The sequence below is a fragment of the Pleurodeles waltl genome, chromosome 6, assembly GCF_031143425.1.
Source record: "Pleurodeles waltl isolate 20211129_DDA chromosome 6, aPleWal1.hap1.20221129, whole genome shotgun sequence".
NCBI classification, from domain to species: Eukaryota; Metazoa; Chordata; class Amphibia; order Caudata; family Salamandridae; genus Pleurodeles; species Pleurodeles waltl.
In genome coordinates, this window is record NC_090445.1 from 712,149,734 (window position 1) to 712,169,007 (window position 19,274).

A 19,274-nucleotide genomic window follows, 5' to 3' on the forward strand; every position below is an offset into this window, starting at 1 on the left:
CGCAAATTGCGAGTTGCAATCAAACAATTTGGACATCTGGCCCTTATTTTTTCTAAAACAATCACTTTTTTTAGCTTTCAATTATCCTTTTATATTTCAATTACCTCCCCCTTTTTACTTTCTCCTCCACAGTTTTTCTTGTCTTCTAAATTTACCTTTTAGCTCCTTGGGCTCCAAAGAGAACCAAGGGGCAGAGGGTCATCCCCTATGATTCTTAACAACTTTTACAGAGGAATGCTAATGACCGCAGCTCCAAGCCATTCGGAAAAGGTCCCAGCCGTAGGTATGGTGTCTTTCATGAAAAGGAATATGAATGGTTGAGAATATTTACCAAATCTGAAATGCAGATTTTATTCCAAGCTTGCATTATTTTAAATTGAGTGAACTTGTTTAACTGATTGTTAGAATTTAACATCTCAAGACTAAAACTGACAATCTTATGATCTGACCATGAGACAGGAACGATATCATCAACCTTCAAGTCTGGCTTATTTGAGAAAATAAAATCCAATGCATGGCCTCCATTATGAGTGGAGTAATTCACCAACTGGGACAGTTTAAAGCAATTTAAAATATCCGAAAGTGACTCTGCCTCTTTGCTATTCAAATTTTCACAATGAAAGTTAAGATCACCTAACATAGTGAAATTGGCATACTGCATAAAGTATTCAAGTGTGTCCACCAAGTTGTCCCAAAAAGTTTTTTAGGACGAAGTGGTCTGTACAGCAATAATGTAATTTCTTGGGATTTATTTTTCTAGAACATTCGTACACTGAGATTTGCTGGGACTATATCAGAACTCAATTGGTTAAAAAGGGAAAATGGTAATCAGTGTCTTCCAAAAACAATAAAGTGAAGTGGGTGAATGCAGGGAGACTAGAACTTTATTCCACTCACTGTCTTATACAACTGAGAATCTTCTATCCCCCAATTTCACTGTGTGGGTTTTGGGAATATTTAACAAGAGCTGGTCAGTGGATTGGAGATACTGCGGAAAAAGTGGAGATGGAATTTGGCAGTCAAAAATCCAAAGCTTTGCCATGAACAGTTCAGTAGACAATCATTAGTGCTCCAAAGAGGATCAGTTTCTTAATGAGCAGCCAGTGGACGTGTGTGAGTTTAGAGAAGGGCTGATCTAAGTTTCTTGGAAAGACCCAAGGAGCATGACTTGCCATAATGTAGGTGGGACTCACAAGGGCCAGTAAGGCAGGGGTATGGCATGCTGAATTGGTATACAGCAAGATGTTCCACAGACATGTGGCCAACCACAACCATCCACTTTCTTTCCTTTTCAGGAGCAAAGGTAGATGATGGGAGATGCAGGTTCCTGTTTTCTTGCTACAGATATGATTATGAGTCTGGTTGAAGATCAGTACAAAGAAAAAGTTGGTCCTTATAAGATGGTTTGCCCTTTTTCTGTAGTCTGGCGGGAGCAAATCTTACCTGAAGCCAGGTACAACAACAATTCCACTTACAGTTCCAAAACTTTATGAACAGAAGGAAGAAGTGGTCTTGAGGCTGTGCACTAATGGAGAGTTTCAATGGTCACCAAAGTAGTAGCTTAAACAGTTGGAATAGGGAAGTTTAACTTGTTTGCCCTTTTGCTTCATTAAAAGTAGCAATATCATCAATGGGGAAGATCCTAGAAAAAGACGACTTAAACGGTGTTAGTGAATAAACTATGATGGAATAGTATGATGAAAACTTGCGGGATGTTGAAAGTAGATGGTATGACCTCAAAAGTTGTCTAGATCTAGAGCAATAAGAGCAGCATGTAGATCTTTATAGAATGTTATCTAGTGTTCTGGAGCACCAGCCTGATTCCAGGAGAATTCCTACAAAGGGGAAATGTTGGTAAAGAAGTTGGAGTAGAAGCTATTGGTTCAGAAGCCAGCAATTAGGAGAGTGCTCGAGGTGATGCAGAAAGTAGGTGCCTACGAAATATGCAGTGGAGATGCTGTACCCAATGACAGACTCACCATAGGATTGGTATAGTATGACAGAGAATATGCTCTAAAGTATACAGAGTACAAGGTATTCAGAAATCTCTTTAATTGACGGACACAGCACATAGATGTAGAAATGTGCTTGACATCGTAACTCTTGGAAATGTATATTTGGGCACTTCGACATAGATTTTCTTGGCTCGCTCGATGTAGCAGGAGGTCTTAATGGTAAGCATGTAGTAGCCCTATTTGTTCTCAATGTCATAGATCTCAATGTCGACCAATAACATTGGTGCTCCTCTCAACAAGTCAATCCTCCCGAATTCCCACATGGACAGATGCCTGAGGAGGTGGAGTGTGCTTAGGAAGAGGAAACAACCCTCTCTTTGCCCCTAGAATCATCCGAAGCTGCAGCCTGATCTTCTCCGGTCATTAAGGGGGTCGTTATGACCCCGGCAGTGAGTGTAAATGTGGTGCTAGTACCGCCGACAGGCTGGCGGTAAATACCACCACATTATGAGAATGGTGGGCTGGCTGCAGCCATCCCGCCACTTCTCCACTCATACCGCCATGGCGGTATCAGCCGCCGGGCCGGAGATATCAGTCTCCAGCCCGGCATCCGGCACAGTACCGCCAGCAGCACTATGAGCCTGCATACCACCGTGGTTTTCGTGGCGTTATCAATGCCACGAAAACCATGGCGGTAGGCCCTACCGATGAGAGGGAATTCCTTCCCTGTCACTGGTAGGCGGCTCCCCCACCCCGCAACACACACCTGACACCCTCCACCCCCCTCCATCCGAAGCCCCCCACCCCCCATACACACACTAACCCCACAACATCCAGATACACCCCTCTCACCCCTGATCCAAACACACACACACCCCCAACCACTTGGTTCATCACACACAGCCCCCCACCCCCTCCGATCATCACACACACACACACCCCCCCATACACGCACACACCCGCAGACACACACCACGCATACACCCATTCACTCACACTGGCATACACGCATTCATACACGTGTACTTCCAGACATGCTTGCACACATTCTTACATAATCACTCGCACGCATACAACCACGCAAACAACACAACACACACAGACGCATTCACACACTCACTCACACATTCATGCACACACTCAGACACACACACAACACCCCCAACCCCCACCCCTGTCGGAAGCTCGACTTACCTTTGTCGAGGAGGTGTTCCGGCAGGGAACCGGAAGGGGCACTGCTGCCGTCAGCAGCGCCCTGCCAGCAGAACACCACCAGGCCGTATTACTTGTCATAATACGTCTGGCGGCGTTCTACTGGCGTGGCAGTGCTTGTGGTAGCAGTGCTCATAATATGACGGACGGATAATAGCCACGGTGGCAGTATTTTGGCAGCTGTCACCGCGGCAGTACTGACAATGTCGAAATGACCACCTAAGTGTCCTCTTGGACGTTGTGTTTTTTTTCTTCATAACAGGAGCATGTTCCTGGGCCAATGAGAATCTGAAAGGCAAACAATGCAAATGCAATGATGGTCCATCTGTGCCTTTTTCTTGAAAGGCACTTTACAAGGAGTGGTGATAGTCTCTGTATTCTCTGAAAAAAGTAATATTTTCTGTCTAGAAACAGTTAAAAAATACTTTTAGGGGCCTCATTACAAGTTGTCTGGAGTTTGCAGCGGAGATGCTGGAAGCCTGGAATTAAGTTTAAAGTTTACCTACCTGTGAAAACTGGCCAATACAACTAATTGTCGAGTGTCAAAAGTACTTTATTTTTGTCTAAAACTGGCTTATCAGAACAGGAAATATTTCTGTATGTATTTTGAAAACAGAGCACCAGGATCACACGTGTGGGCAGGGCAATTCGGAGCTTAGCTAAAAATACCCTGGAGGAAAAACTTAGTTTCTGCACAGGTCACCAACTTAGATTATTACTCTTACACTTCACACCTCACTCATCAGCCGTAAATGTAAGTATATACGGAAGTAGACCCCAACCAAACCTTCATTAGGCTACATGGCTCATGCTCATGTTACTAACATTGATTGTTGCTCCAACTCTTATTCCACCCATTTGGCACCATCACATTCATATGGCAGTATCCTTGCCTCAAGCATGCGACCATGTGGATTACTCTGCCTGTTCCGATTACCTTACCTTTAGATTTTACAAAAAAGTCACAAAGGAACCAAAGACCGGAGTTTTCGTATAAACATTGCCCAGGATGTACACCAGTCATAGATATATTTACTGCAATCTTACATTGGCAAAGAGACCACCTCCAGAAGGCCTGCAAGCTCAGTCCACCAGGGCCCAAGGTGATACCACTGTGTTGGCATGCAGAGTTGCTGTCCTGGACATCTGCCAGGCAGCTTCATCGTCTTCACCTCATACATTCATGAAGCATTGTTGTATGGACAGCAAGGTTCGTTGAGAGGTGCAATTCATTCAGTGACTCCTGAAAGACTTTTTATTTTGAGTCTGTTCCCAGACTCGCCTCCAAATAGGCACTTCTTTGGTATCCATTCCGAAGGGGATAGATCTGCGGTTAGAAATGTGTCAGAAGAACAACTTACATTTGGTAACACTCTTTCCGGTGGAGCCTCTCCCTAAACTCAGATTCATAAACGTCCCTTACTACCTCCCCCGTTCTGTGAATTGGACTCTATTCATAAGACACCAAGGGCCTGATTACAACTTTGGAGGAGGGTGTTAATCCATCCCAAATGGGACGGATATACCACCCGCCGTATTACGAGTCCATTATATCCAATGGAACTCGCAATAGGTGGGCAGGATATCCGTCACATTTGGGACGGATTAACACCCTCCTCCAAAGTTGTAATCAGGCCACAAGTCTAGGAATTTGCCCACTCATCACAACCATTTTGATTTGGGTCTTTGCACCTGGGGCATGGACTGCTTCGAAAGCAATTTGCCATGCACAGCTTTCTCATCATTTATCTCACTGAACTGTTGCAGTGATACCAAATTATGCCACAGAAGATGTTAGAAGGGATGTAATATGTGGGGTAAGCAGTTTATGGCAATACCCTATTAACCATACATGCCAGAGCACTTCACAGCCCCGTCAATGGTTTGAAGCTCTACATAAATGCCACAATACAATACCACATCAGAGGGCCACACCATATTTATAGAGGAATTCAATATTTTAATTTACCTACATGATATTCAGTGGCAAAACAATCTAATTGTGTTGCATGCTGGTCAGATGTCTTTCTTTTTTGCACATAACTATTCAAGGGCACTCACCGTCCCCACTTTGGAATCTGCCAATGTCAAAAACCCATTTGTTCTACTCATTACTCCAATTGTTGCACACTTGTAACTGAGTGCATAACTCATATAAATGATGCCAAATGCATACAATATGAATATGATAAATTGTGACGATAATGTTTCAGTAATCTACAAAATGCAGCGTTAACGGTATAGAATGGAATTGGAAAATGTAAAAACAATTTACTATTTAGACTTTGCAGTGAGATTCGATTCTGTTCATGAATGTATATGACTGCCTGACCATCATGTCAGTGTCTATAATTGGTCCCTATTTTCGTAAGATTTTTATGGCAACAGTTTCCAGCTCCCTTTATGGAAAGCAGTTAATTTATTCCTAGTAACGCTCTTGCTGGTAGAGACTCTAGATTGCCGCTGATTCCTCACCTTTTGAATATTCCACCAGGCGTTATACTAAATCTGGAAACTTTTTAGCAGTACCTCTGCACGGCGGTAGGTGGTGCAGTATGGCTCCACCCTGACCCCATTCTGCTCTGGAAATGATGTGCAGAGCCTATATAGGTTCCATTCATGCGTGCTAATGTCTGTTGCTTTCAAGAATGTCTGTGATCTCAGGTGAAGAGATCCAAAAGCAAATTGCTGTGACCAGTGGGCAGATACAGACAAATCACAGAAAGGGGAGGGTCGGTGAGGAATCTCCGGCTACATAGAGTCTCTGCCAGAAAGGGCATTACAGAAGATAAGTAACTTGTTCTTCCGATAGCGACTTCTATCTGCAGATTTTTCACTTACTGAATAAATATCAAAGAAGTACCTACTTGCAGGCGGGTATGGGAATGGACTTGCACCAGAAAGTCTTGCAGGACAAGGCGGGCAAAATGCCCCCTGTGGAGAACCTAACTGTACAGACAATAGTGCTTAGTAAATGTACAGAGGGTCGCCCATGTAGCTACCCGGCTAATTTACAGGACAGGGACCCCGTGTGCCAATGCAGTGATACCAACTTTGCCCCTTCTAGAGTGAGCATGCAGGTCTTCTGTAGACTGTCTTGTACTTCTGACATTCTGACATCCTTGCCTTTTTCGCACCAGAGCACCCCACAAAGAGCTAGTCGTCCACCTTGTGTTCTTTGGTATGATCTATGTAAATCTGAGCACTCTCTTAGCGTCTAAGCAATGGAGTCTTCCCTCCTCCTTAAAGGCGTGAGGTGAAGAAAAGAAAACCGGCAAGGTGTTGTTCTGACTGACCTGGAGCAGCATCACAACTTTAGGTAAGAAAGATGCCCTCATCCGCAAAACCAAGAAGGTGGTGTAAAGTGGATGGACACAGAGAGCCTGAAGGTCAATCGCACACCAGGCGGACGTTATGGCGACGAGGAGCACTGTCTTGAGGATGAGACACCGCAAGGAGCAGCTGTGAAGTAACTCAAAGGGAGTGGAACTAGAGACGTAAGGACCAAGTTAAGATCCCACTGTGGCATGACAAAGGGAGAGGGAGTAAACAAATATTGTAAACCTTTTAAAAAGTGCACAACAACTGCAAACTTCAATATTAAGGGCTGACCCAGCAACTGCAGAAGAGCTGAAAGGTATCCTTTAACTGTGCCCAGAGCAAAGCATTACCGGGCTAGTGACAAAACAAATAACAAAATGTCAGATAACTTTACCTACGGGGAATCTATCTGCTGAGTACCTCGCCAAGCCACAGCACAGCTTTTTTCCAATGGCAGGTATATAGTTTTAGTCGAAGGGAGCTTGGCTGCCAAGATAACATCAACCACCTCATGAAGAAGGTCGAAACGCTCCATGAATGAAGTTGGAGATTGTGAACGTCTGGTTATAGAACCCTGCCCTGCTGCCTGAAGGACAGCCTGATCGGAGGACAGATTCTGAAGCCCAGGAGTCCAGTATATCATACGCTCAGTGCCCAATCCAGAGCCACTATGAGAACTTGAGGACAGTTGTTCCTGATCTTGTTGAGAACTCAGGCTGGAGTGGTATTGGCAGAAAGGCATAACGGAGTCCCGAGTTCCACTTGATGTGGAACGTGTGTCCAGAAACAACAATGGGCAGAAGTGCTGACTTTTCACATTCTCAGTGGGATCGAAGTGATCGAGCAAAGGCAGTCCCCATTTGTGGAAGAAAACTTGCGTCACTTCCGGGTGTAACTGCCATTCATGATCCCTAGGTGCCAACCACTGACCCCATCTGCTCTAGCATTCCATGATCCTGCCAGGGGGTTCATCACCAGTCAACCTCCTTGGTGGTCTAACCATTTCCACAGGCACACGGCCTCTTGATATAGGGCATGTGACCCCACCCGCTCTGCTTAGTGCAATATCACAAGACTGTGGTGTTGTCCGTGAGCACCTGTAATAGTCTCCCCTTGATGAATGTAAGGAAGGCTTTCAACTCCAAGAGGATGGCCCTCAGCTCCAGAAGGGTGATATGGAAAGGGGGACTACGCTGAGGACCAGAGGCCTCTGATCTTCACCTCTCCAAGATGGCCACCCCAACCCAGAAGCAGTCACCACTGTCGGCTCTGTTGGGGCAAGGGAGAGGGGTCTGCAGCTGACCCAATCAGAGTCAGTAGTGCAGAGTTTTTGAATGAAAATACTTTATTGCATAGAAAAAATAAATGTTTCTTATAATTAAAATTACTAACAGTCACACATTAAACACATAAAAACTATTAAAAGTAGACAACATTTTCTAAGACTAAAATAAATCATGAAAATTCAAGATTGTGATGCCAGCAATGGGTGAGGTCTAAAACCTTTATCAATTTGCCAATAAATCCATAATTATTTGTTGAAAAACAATTCTTAATGGCCTGTGCAACTGTTCTGGTATTGGCTTTAACAAATGCCTCTTTTAAATACTTTCTCCTTAGATCTAAGAGGGATAATCATAAACTGATTAAATGCTTAAGCGGATTGTCCTTATATCCACACAGTTTACAGCTATTTGACAGTGAGCATTGTGAGTTCCAAGCACCCTTGAATTGGAAAGTTGGATTATAAGTAAACAAGATTTTATGTATTTCCTTTTGCAGGAAGGCTCAAGATGAGAATTTAAATAATTCTGCTTCGAGTTACAATAAGAGTCAATATTTTTGGCCGCATCTTTATATAAGTTTGAGAGACGAGGAGATCTTTTGGTTGGCTATCATACCTCAGATTGATCTTTATTAATTCTTTGCATTTTAATCAGGGGGTGTTTGTCAGCTCTGCAAACAATGGCAACTGATTCTCTATAATTATTTTTTCAACCTTTATGATGCTAGGTTTCTTTAATAAATTACAGGGCCCGAGGTCCTCAGGAACAGTACCACCCAGAGGGCCACTTTCCAGCAGCTTCAACTCTTATTACATAAGAACAGAGTGGCCAGATGGGTGGAAGAGAAATTATGGTAGATACACCAGGGGAGGAGATCTGAAAGACAAAAAAGCTACCAACAGAATGCAGGTGTATTGTTGGACTCAGGCAAGACTCTTATCACAGTGTAAAAGGTATATTTCCTGCATGTACTTCCATGGTTAAACCATATCATAAGCTATCTGCTGATTTCAAGGAATATCAAAAACAATGCCTGGGAATACACCTTTGATCACAATATGTCATAAGATATGCATTTATCTTTAGACATGAATTTCTTTGAGGTTGCATCATAACTTTCCATAGCAAACTGAAACATACTCTGACATATTTCAGTGAACTGAAATATGCCCCAATAAAACATGGGGTCTATTAAACATGAAGAAACAAAAGTCAGACACCCTCCATGAATGCTGATAAGTATTCACGTGCACAGAGAACATATGAGGCACATCTTCTGACTATTCAGCACAATGTACGGTGTGCAGCACACTGTCCGTATCGCCAAACAGCAATTGACAGAAGGAATGCTGAATAGTAACTGACACTGAAACATGTAACCGGTTTGCAAGCCTTATCAACAAATGACCAAGAGTAAGCCATCCTTGCACATGTGGGTGTCGATAACAACGTGTTATCAGACCGTAGTTCTCCCAACTCGTTCTACACAAAAGATGATTTCGGAGCCATGCGCACTTGTCAGCATAGCTCGAAGTGCAAGACCTTCCAGCCACTCAGTAAACACCTCGGGGCAGGTTGCAGAATGCTTTCCAAACAGAAACACCGGGGTCACTTTCAAGATACCAGAATAGTAGACTCTCGTCTGCACTTTGGAGTCTGTATATATACTGTCAGGTCCTAAGCGAGGAAGACATCTTGCGACATTACCATTTTGATTCACAAGTCTACCTTCATGCCAGCAGTTCCACCACAGACAGCCCCTTCAAACATGGGTTTCCCACATAGCTCTTTGTCTCATGCTGCATTTACCAGTGTGGAATGGGCACAAGTACCACAAGTCCTGACAGTACCCTCCCCCCCCCCCCCATCTAAGCCCACACCACACTGGAGCTTTAGTACGGGTCATCAAAAACTGACAAATTAAATGAGAGGGCCTGACTGAGTTGGCTGGTTTCCATGAGTCATCCATCTTCTGGTCCATATCCAGCCCATGATACCAAGTACCATACATGCCCATTGCGTCATTGAATGTCCTTGATGGTCTTCACCCTATGTTCAGGAAACCATTGATAAAAACAGGGGGTGGATGTGGCCGAATCCTATCAGAAATAGCCGTGAGGAGATATGTATGAAACACTGGATGGATCTTCATTGTTGCAGGCAATTGGAATCAAACCCTAACAGGATTAACCTGCTTTAGAATCTTAAATGGCCCCACACATTTTGGCTGGAATTTGTGTGGTGTCTTGAATTTCATATTCTTAGTTGACAACCTTACCTTGTCACCTTCTTCATATTGTACTCCCTTTTGTCCCTTTTTATCTGCAAACTGTTTATATTGTTCTTTGGCAGCTACCACATGCTTGCAAGTTTGTTTAGCAATACCATATAATTGCCTTATATGTTCTTCTACATGGGCTCCACATCCTGCTGATAGGGTATTAATGGAAGATAATGTAGATGATAGCCACAAGTGGCAAAAAGAGTACCCATTAGAGGAATAAGGGTCTACATGCAAACTCTGCCAGTCAAAGCGTCTCCTTCCATGCATGAGGGTTATCTTGGTGGAAACAAAAGAAGTATTGTTTGATACACTGATTGACCCTTTCATGTGCCCATCACTTTGAGGGTGAAAACTGGTACACAAACATGATTGAATCCCCAAAGCAGTAGGCCATTAAGCACACAACATGTTCTAGCCTCAACTGTGCTAAAAGAGGGGTAGTAAGAACTCCAGTACAAGTGACAAATTAGGCCATTTTGCAGAACCTGTCCACTACCACCATGATAGTGTTGTATATCTTGTACGCCAGTAACCCCACCATAAAATTGACAGAGATATCTTATCACATTCTTTATAAGGTCTTTAATGGGACAAGAAACCCTTTCCTTTGGAACAATCGGTCTTGACTTCGGTGCATACGTCACAATTAGAAACATAGTTATTTACATCAGTTCACAGCTCATGCCAACAAAAAGTGTCTTGAGGCAATCTCTTGCCTTTTGACTCCACCTGGGTGCCCATTCTTATGGGTATCATGACACCATTAAATAGCTTGTGTTCTAAGGGACATCGCAGGTACATATAACTGTGAACCCTGGGAGGGTAACCCTTCCTGAATCTTTCTGCGTGGATCTTGTGTAACCCATTTAGCAAGTCCACTAGAGGAATGGACTATTGTATATCCTCAAGGAAGCTAGGGATTGAGTTAGCCAATATTATGTGCTGTGATGAAATAATCGGATAAGCAAGCTCTAACGTTCGGGGTAAGTCTTCCCCACTGTATCTGGACAACAAATCAGCCTTCTTATTGTCTAGTCCTGGGTAAAAAGTCACCACAAAATCATATTCAGAGGAAAAAAGGGACCACTGTAGTTGGAGGGGTGTTCATGTTTTAGCGGATTTCAGGAACTGCAAGTTCCGGTGATCAATATACACCATTACTGAAATGAGTTTAAGGCCTGCTGCCACTCTTCTCCTTTTTTGGGGATTATTAAGACCACAGATGTTCACAGTGCAAATCCTTAATCTACCTGTCATTCTTCCTTATCTGAATGTACATCTTGTTTTAATATCACCACATCTCCTCTATTCCTTTCTCCACTAAAACCTAGGCACTGTCTTTGCTCGAATCTCTCCTTGATCCTCTCTAACAACCTCCTGTATATCTTTGCTTGGTTATCCTGTATATTACTGGCTGTCAAAACTTCCCCCCAACTCACCCCACCCAGCCCCAACTCATCCTCCACCCCAAACCCTTGCACCCCTATCCTCCTACCACCTTCCCCCTATACCCCCCCTCCCTAACCGCCCCACTACCCGTACACCCTGCTCCTGGAAAGTATGGGACCCCACTGTCCCTATTAATGGATGTGTGGCCGCTTTGCCCGCCCCGTCCTTATCTGTTTTCATATCATATATCAAAGCCTCATCAGTCTCATTACAATCACCATAATACCCTATTCCCCAATGCCATATTTCCCAAAGTTTAGTTCTTATCGTTGGAGAGGGGGGGAGAGAGAAAAGAAGAAGCCAAAACTAACACCTCACTTCCCTCCCTCTTCTCATTTCCTTTCCCTTTCTCCTCTCTTTCCTTCCCCCCTCCTTCCATCTCTCCCCCCTCAACCTAGCTCCCCTATCAAACACCCAAACCACCCAGGAAATCCCTTACTTTAACCTCAGATGTAAAATACTGAATTTTACTGCCCACTACCACCTTTAATTTAGCAGGATTTATCAAAAAAGCCTGTGCGCCTTTATTTTGCAGAGGCTGAATTCATTGACAGAGCCTCCATCTTTTTTCAACTGTTGTATGGCAGAAATCTGGTCTCACAAAAAAATCACACCCCCTGGCCTTGCATCTGGAATTGGGTCGGGCAAGGTCATAGACAGCCTGTCTCGCCTGAAAATTAAGGAGAGAGATTAACATTGCCCTTGGTCTACCACCTTCTTCTGTGGAAGATATACCTGCCCTTTTAAAGGGGAACCGGTGAGCTCTTTGAATTTCTCTCTCCCATTCCCATTGATGCAGATCCGGAAAGGCCTCTTTAAACAAAGCAACCATAAAACCACGTGGATCGGACCCTTCAACTTCTTCAGGTATACCCAGTACTCGTAAATTATTGCGTCTCAATCTATCCTCTAAATCTGTCAATTTCCACTGAGTATCTTCAAGTTGTTTCTTCATGGCTTCCAGAGTCGTTTTCTGAGATCCAATATCATCTTCCAAACGAGAAATCCGAGTTTCCGCCTCCTCCATACGTGCTGTAAACTCCGAACATGGTTTGGCTACCCGACGGATTTGAGTTTGCATCTTATGACAGGCTAGTTGAGTTCTGCGGCTATCAATCTTTGACTCCTCTCGGTGCTCCATAATACTTTGATAAATAGTCTCTAACGAAACGGGATTGTATTGTTTCTCAGTATTGTCATACAGAGACAAGTCTCCCTTGGAATAGTCCCATTGAAGACCCTTGGTATCCTGAGGTTTAGGTAAATGTTTAGTAGAGCTTGAGTGTTCGCTCCTCTTCCTCTGTTTCTTCCTTACAGTGGCACTTTTGCTACTCTCAAGTAGTTCTTTGTCCGAAGCTAAAGAGGATATTTCAGAATCTGCTCAGGGGAAATTTTATCTGCCTTAAAGTTCGATTGCTCATTACTTGACCAACTTGAGTGATCCGATAAAGAGAAGAATTTATCACTCTGTACCGCTTCCTTGTCTCGGGGTGTAGCTAACCGTGCCGCTTCCATTTTGCCATCATTTAATAGGCCCACATTGCCCGGGTTTACCAAGTCCTCAGCTAGGCTGCCTCCGTTACTACCGGGGAACCGTTTTTCGCGTCCCGCAGAGAGCGCCGCTTTTGCTCCTTTCGGCGGCATTCGTCTCGTGTTGAGCCTCCAGCAGGAGAATATGCCGCAACAGTGTAGCCAGTGAAGCAGGCGTTGGAGAAAACAAAGTATCCTCGCGGCTCCTGAGGATCGTGCCTGCAAGATTTTCCCCTTGCCGAAGTCAGCACACATTCCTCAATTTGGTATCGCGGGGGGTACTAGGCACGGGAAAGTCATTGTTTTCTAACGGGAGCGGGCCGAAGCGGACACTCGTGGCCGATTCACGTGGCCACCATCTTGCTTTCCTTCGATCTCTTTATATTGTTTGCAAGAGACACATATTCCATGGGACAGACGGGAGGTGTTAAAGGAACTTGGGCTAGTACCTTTAATTTGCACTCGCCAGAAGGTGGCGACACAGGGTGTGGCGATATTAGCCAGAGCTGGTAGTTTTCATATTAGCTGCTCGCGCGCAAACAGCGATGGGCGGTGGGCTCTTGTGGAATGCTCAGTGGATATATACAAATTTACTCCCTGCACTATCTATGGGTCAATTTTTGATGAGGCCGAGGTTTTAGATATTCTAAATGTGGAATTAACCGGGTGGCCATTACCATTGATAGTATGCGGTGATTTAAATATTCATATAGAAGTAAGCAATAACATTACGAGTACCCAGAGCCAATATAAAGGACGGAAACCTAAAGTATGGAAGGCCTTAAGAAGACTGGTGTTGGATCATGGCTTGACTGATGTCTGGGAGAGCACTATGGCTCCAGACCCGGGCTATACCTACTATTCTTCCCCACATGCGAAATTAGTACGTTTGGATAATTTTTTTATTTCGCATAGTTTAATCCAAGGGGCTAGAATAGAATGTAAGCCTAGATTTTTGTCGGATCACAATCCGTTAATTCTGACTGTGTTGGTAAAGGGGCTAGTAAGCCCACGCCGAGTCTGGACATTTGATAGGAAATTGTTGGTTGACCTGGGATATGTAGGACACATGAAGGTTTGGATTCAACAATTTTTTGATATTAACAGAAATACGGCAAAGAGTGGGATGATGTGGGATTCATTTAAAGCGGCAGTCAGGGGTGAAACCCTAAGCTATAGCTTGGGATTGCAGAAGGCTAAGGGGAAGGAGGTTAAAGAGCTTCAGGAAAGACTCATAGTGAGGGAGAGCGAGTTAGCTTTAAAAATTACTAATAAGGAGGATTATGCTCCCACACAGACCCAGATTTTTATGCTAAAAGCTCAAATGAATGCATATTTGAATAAGGCACCTGCAGCTGACTATCAAAGCCACAAGATTGAGTAGCATGAGTATGGCGAGACAACCGGTAAAGTTTTAGCTAGGCAGAAATCGGTTAAAAAAAATATCCCAGATATTATTGATGCAAATGGCCAGAAATATGAAAAACCAGAGGAAATTATAGAGGTCTTTAAGGACTTTTATCAAGAGCTATACAGAGAAGATATAGTATATTCTGAACAACTGCAAAGGGAGGTTAGTGATTTTTTTGGAGAGCTAGGAACTAGGAGACTCCCCTTTGAGGAGCAAAGATGGAAGCAGTGAGCTCCCTGGCAACAGGGAAGGCTGCTGGACCAGACGCCTTACCATTGGAATTTTATAAGGTCTTTCTCACAGAAATAAAGAGGGATGTACATACCACTTTCTGTAAAGACCAAGAAGGTCAGGCACCTTTATCATGGGAACATGCTAAGTGTTTAAAAAAAAGGATAAGCCACCAGGTCTCCCGGGTTCATACCAATTTCACTGTTAAATGTAGATGGGAAGATCTATGCAAAAGTGTTAGCCAGTAGACTGGCAAAAGTTATATCTACCTTAGTCTGTAAAAAGCAGCATGGATTCATTCCCGGCAGAGGAACAGTTGATCATATAAGGAGAATAATCTCTTTGTTTGATCTTGCAGCGTTGCACCGAACACCTCTTGGATTATTATTATTAAATGCTGAAAAAGCATTTGATCGTGTGGCTTGGATTTTCTTATGGGAAAATTTGAAGTGGAAGGGGATAGGGACAGGATACATAACAGCTATGAAAGCGTTATATGAAGCCCCTAAAGCTAGAGTGTGTGATGGGGGCTTGGAATCTGGTATTATATCGATCTCAAGGGGGACTAGACAGGGGTGCCCATGCTCCCCTCTGCTTTTTGCTCTGTATATAGATCCTTTCCTATCTAAATTGGAGGGATGTATAAATATTAAGCCACTAATTTACCATGGGGAAGAGTATAAGGTGATTGCTTACGCGGATGATGTAGCTGTAATAACAAGTGATTCGCAGAGTGCCATCAAGGAAGTTGAAACGGTGGCTAGGAAGTTTGGAAGATATTCCAGATATAAATTGAACGCAGGCAAGACACAGATAGTATGCTCTGAATATGCCTCGATAACGTATAAGCGGGTGGTATCTGAAGCAATATATCTAGGGATAAAAATCACTGCTGCTGTAAATCAACTAGTGGAACTTAATTTTGCTTCTTTGTTAGGTAAAATAAAAAGTGATTTAGACAGAATGCATTATTTATGCTTATCACTCGAAGGTCGGTGCAATGTTTTAAAAATTATGATTCTGCCAAAAGTACTATACTTATTTCGAGCTATTCCCTTGGAGATTACTAAAAACTGGCTTTAAAAACTTGAAAAAATAGGTAATAACTTCTTGTCGGGATATGCTAAACCAAGGAGGGCAATGAAATGCATGATGCTTCCCAAGTGTCGTGGAGGCTGGTCGGTTCCTAACTTCACATTGTATTACTATGCCTGTTGCCTCCAACATATGGATGAACTTATAAGGGGAGACGTCAGAGAAGATATTGAAGCAATTCAACCCTCCCTATACGCAATGATGCTGGGTGGGGTAGTAAAAGGATGGCTGTTGAAATTTGAGGAACCTAGTTACTTTAAAAAATTAAGATTTAAACCTCTCCTGGCAGCCTATAAGGTTTGGGCACAGGTAAAACGAAGTTTGGGACTGGGCAAGATTACTGTTTATACGCCATTGGATTTCTCCATCATCCCTAGTCTCATTTTTAAAGATCCCATTTTAGCCTTTTGGCGACGACAGGGAATAAGGAGTGTTGGGGATATATATGGAAATTTAGGGTGTAAATCCTTTATGGAGCTGCAATCACAATATGGTTTACCCAGGACCCATTTTTAAAAACTTTTTTGCAAATACAGGATTTTTTTTATCGCCACAGGCATGATATGCTGTTTATGGACAAGATCGCATTAGTAGAGGCCATTAGTCGTGGGGATAAGATTGGTATAATATGCAATATTAGTTGATTTTCAACAAGATGATATGGTACAGCAGAATGAAAAATGGGTTAAACGGATGGGCAAGGCGGGGGAATGGATGGGTCAATCTTTAGAAATGGCAGATATAACCTTTCTCTCAGCTAACTTGACAACCCAACATTATAAAACATTGTTTGATCTATATTATACACCAGCAAAGCTGAGAAAATGGGGGAAATCAGACGGGCATTGTAATCGTTGTGGAGATGAGGAAACAGAGATTTTGCATATGTTTTTTTTATGCCCCAAGTTGAGATCATTGCTTTTTGAAGAAGAGTTATTTCTCAGTAAGATTCCGTGATGCAACGTGAAGGTGTCATCTACACTGGTATTATTAGGAGTTATTGATTTAACAGGAGAAATAGAGCCGGCATTGGAAAAAATAAGACTCTTCTTGTATGTCACAATGGCAATATTTCGGCTCTGTATTACCACGGACTGGATTAAAGAAGAACCCCCCACATTTGAGGTATGGCGATCAAGACTACTAGCAACTTACAATATTGAACTGAGTCTATATAAACTTAAAGGACATAAGAAGAGACATAGGGGGGAACGAATCTGGGCACCATTGACCAAATGGCTGGAAAACCAATGTATATAGTAGAGGTTGTCTGATAATCGATTGATTCTTTTTTTTTCTTTTTCTCTTTTCCTCCTCATTTGTCTTTTTTTTCTTTCCTTTGCTCTTTTATGTTCTCTCTTCGTAAATGTACTGTTTCCTTTTTTTGTATGTCAGTAAAATAAAAAAAATAAAAAAAATAAAAAAATACACCATTACTGGATAATTGGCTCCCTACAAATAATGCATCCAGTCTTTAAAGACCATGGGCCAGATGTAGCAACTTAAAAATTTGCGAGGTGCAAAGTGCGAGTCCATGCGACTCGCAATTTTCACCTCGCAAATTGGTATGCAGTACGGTGTCTCAGACACCGACTGCAACTCGCTATGGGGTCGCAATGACCCACCTCATGAATATTCATGAGGTGGGTCGCAATTTGCGGCCCTATAGCGAGTATAGGCACTCGCAAACATGGAGGCCTGCTGTCGTCAGCAGACCTCCATGTTCGTGACTGCTTTCAATAAAGCAGTTTTTTTTTTTTAAGTGTAGCCCGTTTTCCTTAAAGGAAAACGAGCTGCACTTAAAAAAAAAAACGAAACCTTTAGTTTCGGTATTTTTTCAGGGCAGGGAGTGGTCCCTGGGACCACTACCTGCCCTGAAAAAATTTTTTTGGGTCCATTCACAAAGTGGAAGGGGTCCCATGGGGACCCCTTCCAATTTGCGAGTGGGTTACCATCCACTTGAAGTGGATGGTAACTGCGACACCATTTGCGACCGCGTACGCGGTCGCAAATGGTATTGCATACCACTCAGACTCGCAAATAGGAAGGGAACACCCCTTCCTATTTGCGATTCCGAAATGCATATTGCGAGTCGGTACCGACTCGCAATATGCATTTCTGCATTGGGAAACGCGTTTAGCGACTCGCAAACGGCAATTTTTGCCGTTTGCGAGTCGCTAAACGTTTCCTACATCTGGCCCCATATGAATAGCCAATAGCTCTTTCTCTGCTATCGTATAGTTTACATGAGCTGCACTGAATCTCTTGGACAAATAAGCCACTGGATGCAATTGCCCTGTTTCAGAATGCCTTTGCGACAATTGCTGAAATAGCTTAATTCAAAGCATCCCCGTCCAATATAGAAGCGCTTTAACGCCTCGTTAGGGGTAGTAAGCGTTATATAAATACTATTACAATACAATACAAAGGGATTGTTCACGTCAGAAAGCGCCAGAATTGGGGCAGAAGTGAAAGATTCCTTTAGAGTACAAAAAGCCTTCTAACACTCTCACAACCACTAGAACTTGATGTTTTTACGCAGCAAGCTAGAAACAGGGGCAATGACTGCAGAGAATTGAGGTAGAAAACAGCAATAAAAATGAGCAAACCCCAAAATCTTTGTACATCCTTCACCGTCTGTGGGGTGGCCCAATCTTTGATTGCTGGTACCTTCCTGACATGTTCAATCCTTGTGGAGTTAATGTGAACCCAAAAAACTCCACTTCGATTACATGAAATTTGCACTTTGGTAGTTTGCAAAAAAGAAAATTTTGTCTTAAGGTCTCTAAAATGCTTTTTGGCATGTTGGACATGTTCCTTCTCTTTCTATGAATAGATCAAAATGTCATCTACATAGATGATTACAAACTGGTCTAGGTAAGTTCTCAATACCTCATTCAGGAAATATTGAAAAGCTGCTGGGGCATTACATAACCCAAAGGGCATTACACAGTATTCATAAGCTGAATCGTGTGCAGAATGCTGTTTTCTATGCATCTTCATCTCGGATGCGGATCAAATGATAACCTCCTCTTAGATCTAAACCTGGGTGTATGTTGGCTGAACGCACGAGATCCAAGAGGACTGAAATGAGTGGAAGCTGATAGGGATTTTTTGGGGGGTAATTCCATTCAATGCCCTGTAATCAAATGCGTTTTGGTATGCAACAAGTCCACTTTTCAATTCGGTAACTTGTTACCGAATTGCAAATTGGATTTGCGACTACATATCGATTTGGTATTAGGAAGGGGCGTGTCAAGGGGGTCCCTTCCCAATACCGAATCGCAGAGGTATGTATGATTGTTTTGTGACCATGAATGCAGTCGCAAAACAATCACAGTTACTACCTACTTCAAGTAGGTGGTAACCTATTCGCAAAGGGGAAGAGGTCCCCAAGGGACCCCTTCCCCTTTGTGAATGCATGCGAAAACGTTTTTAAGAGCAGGCAGTAGTCCCACGGACCACTGCCTACTCTTAAAAAATGAAGAGGAAACTTTTCA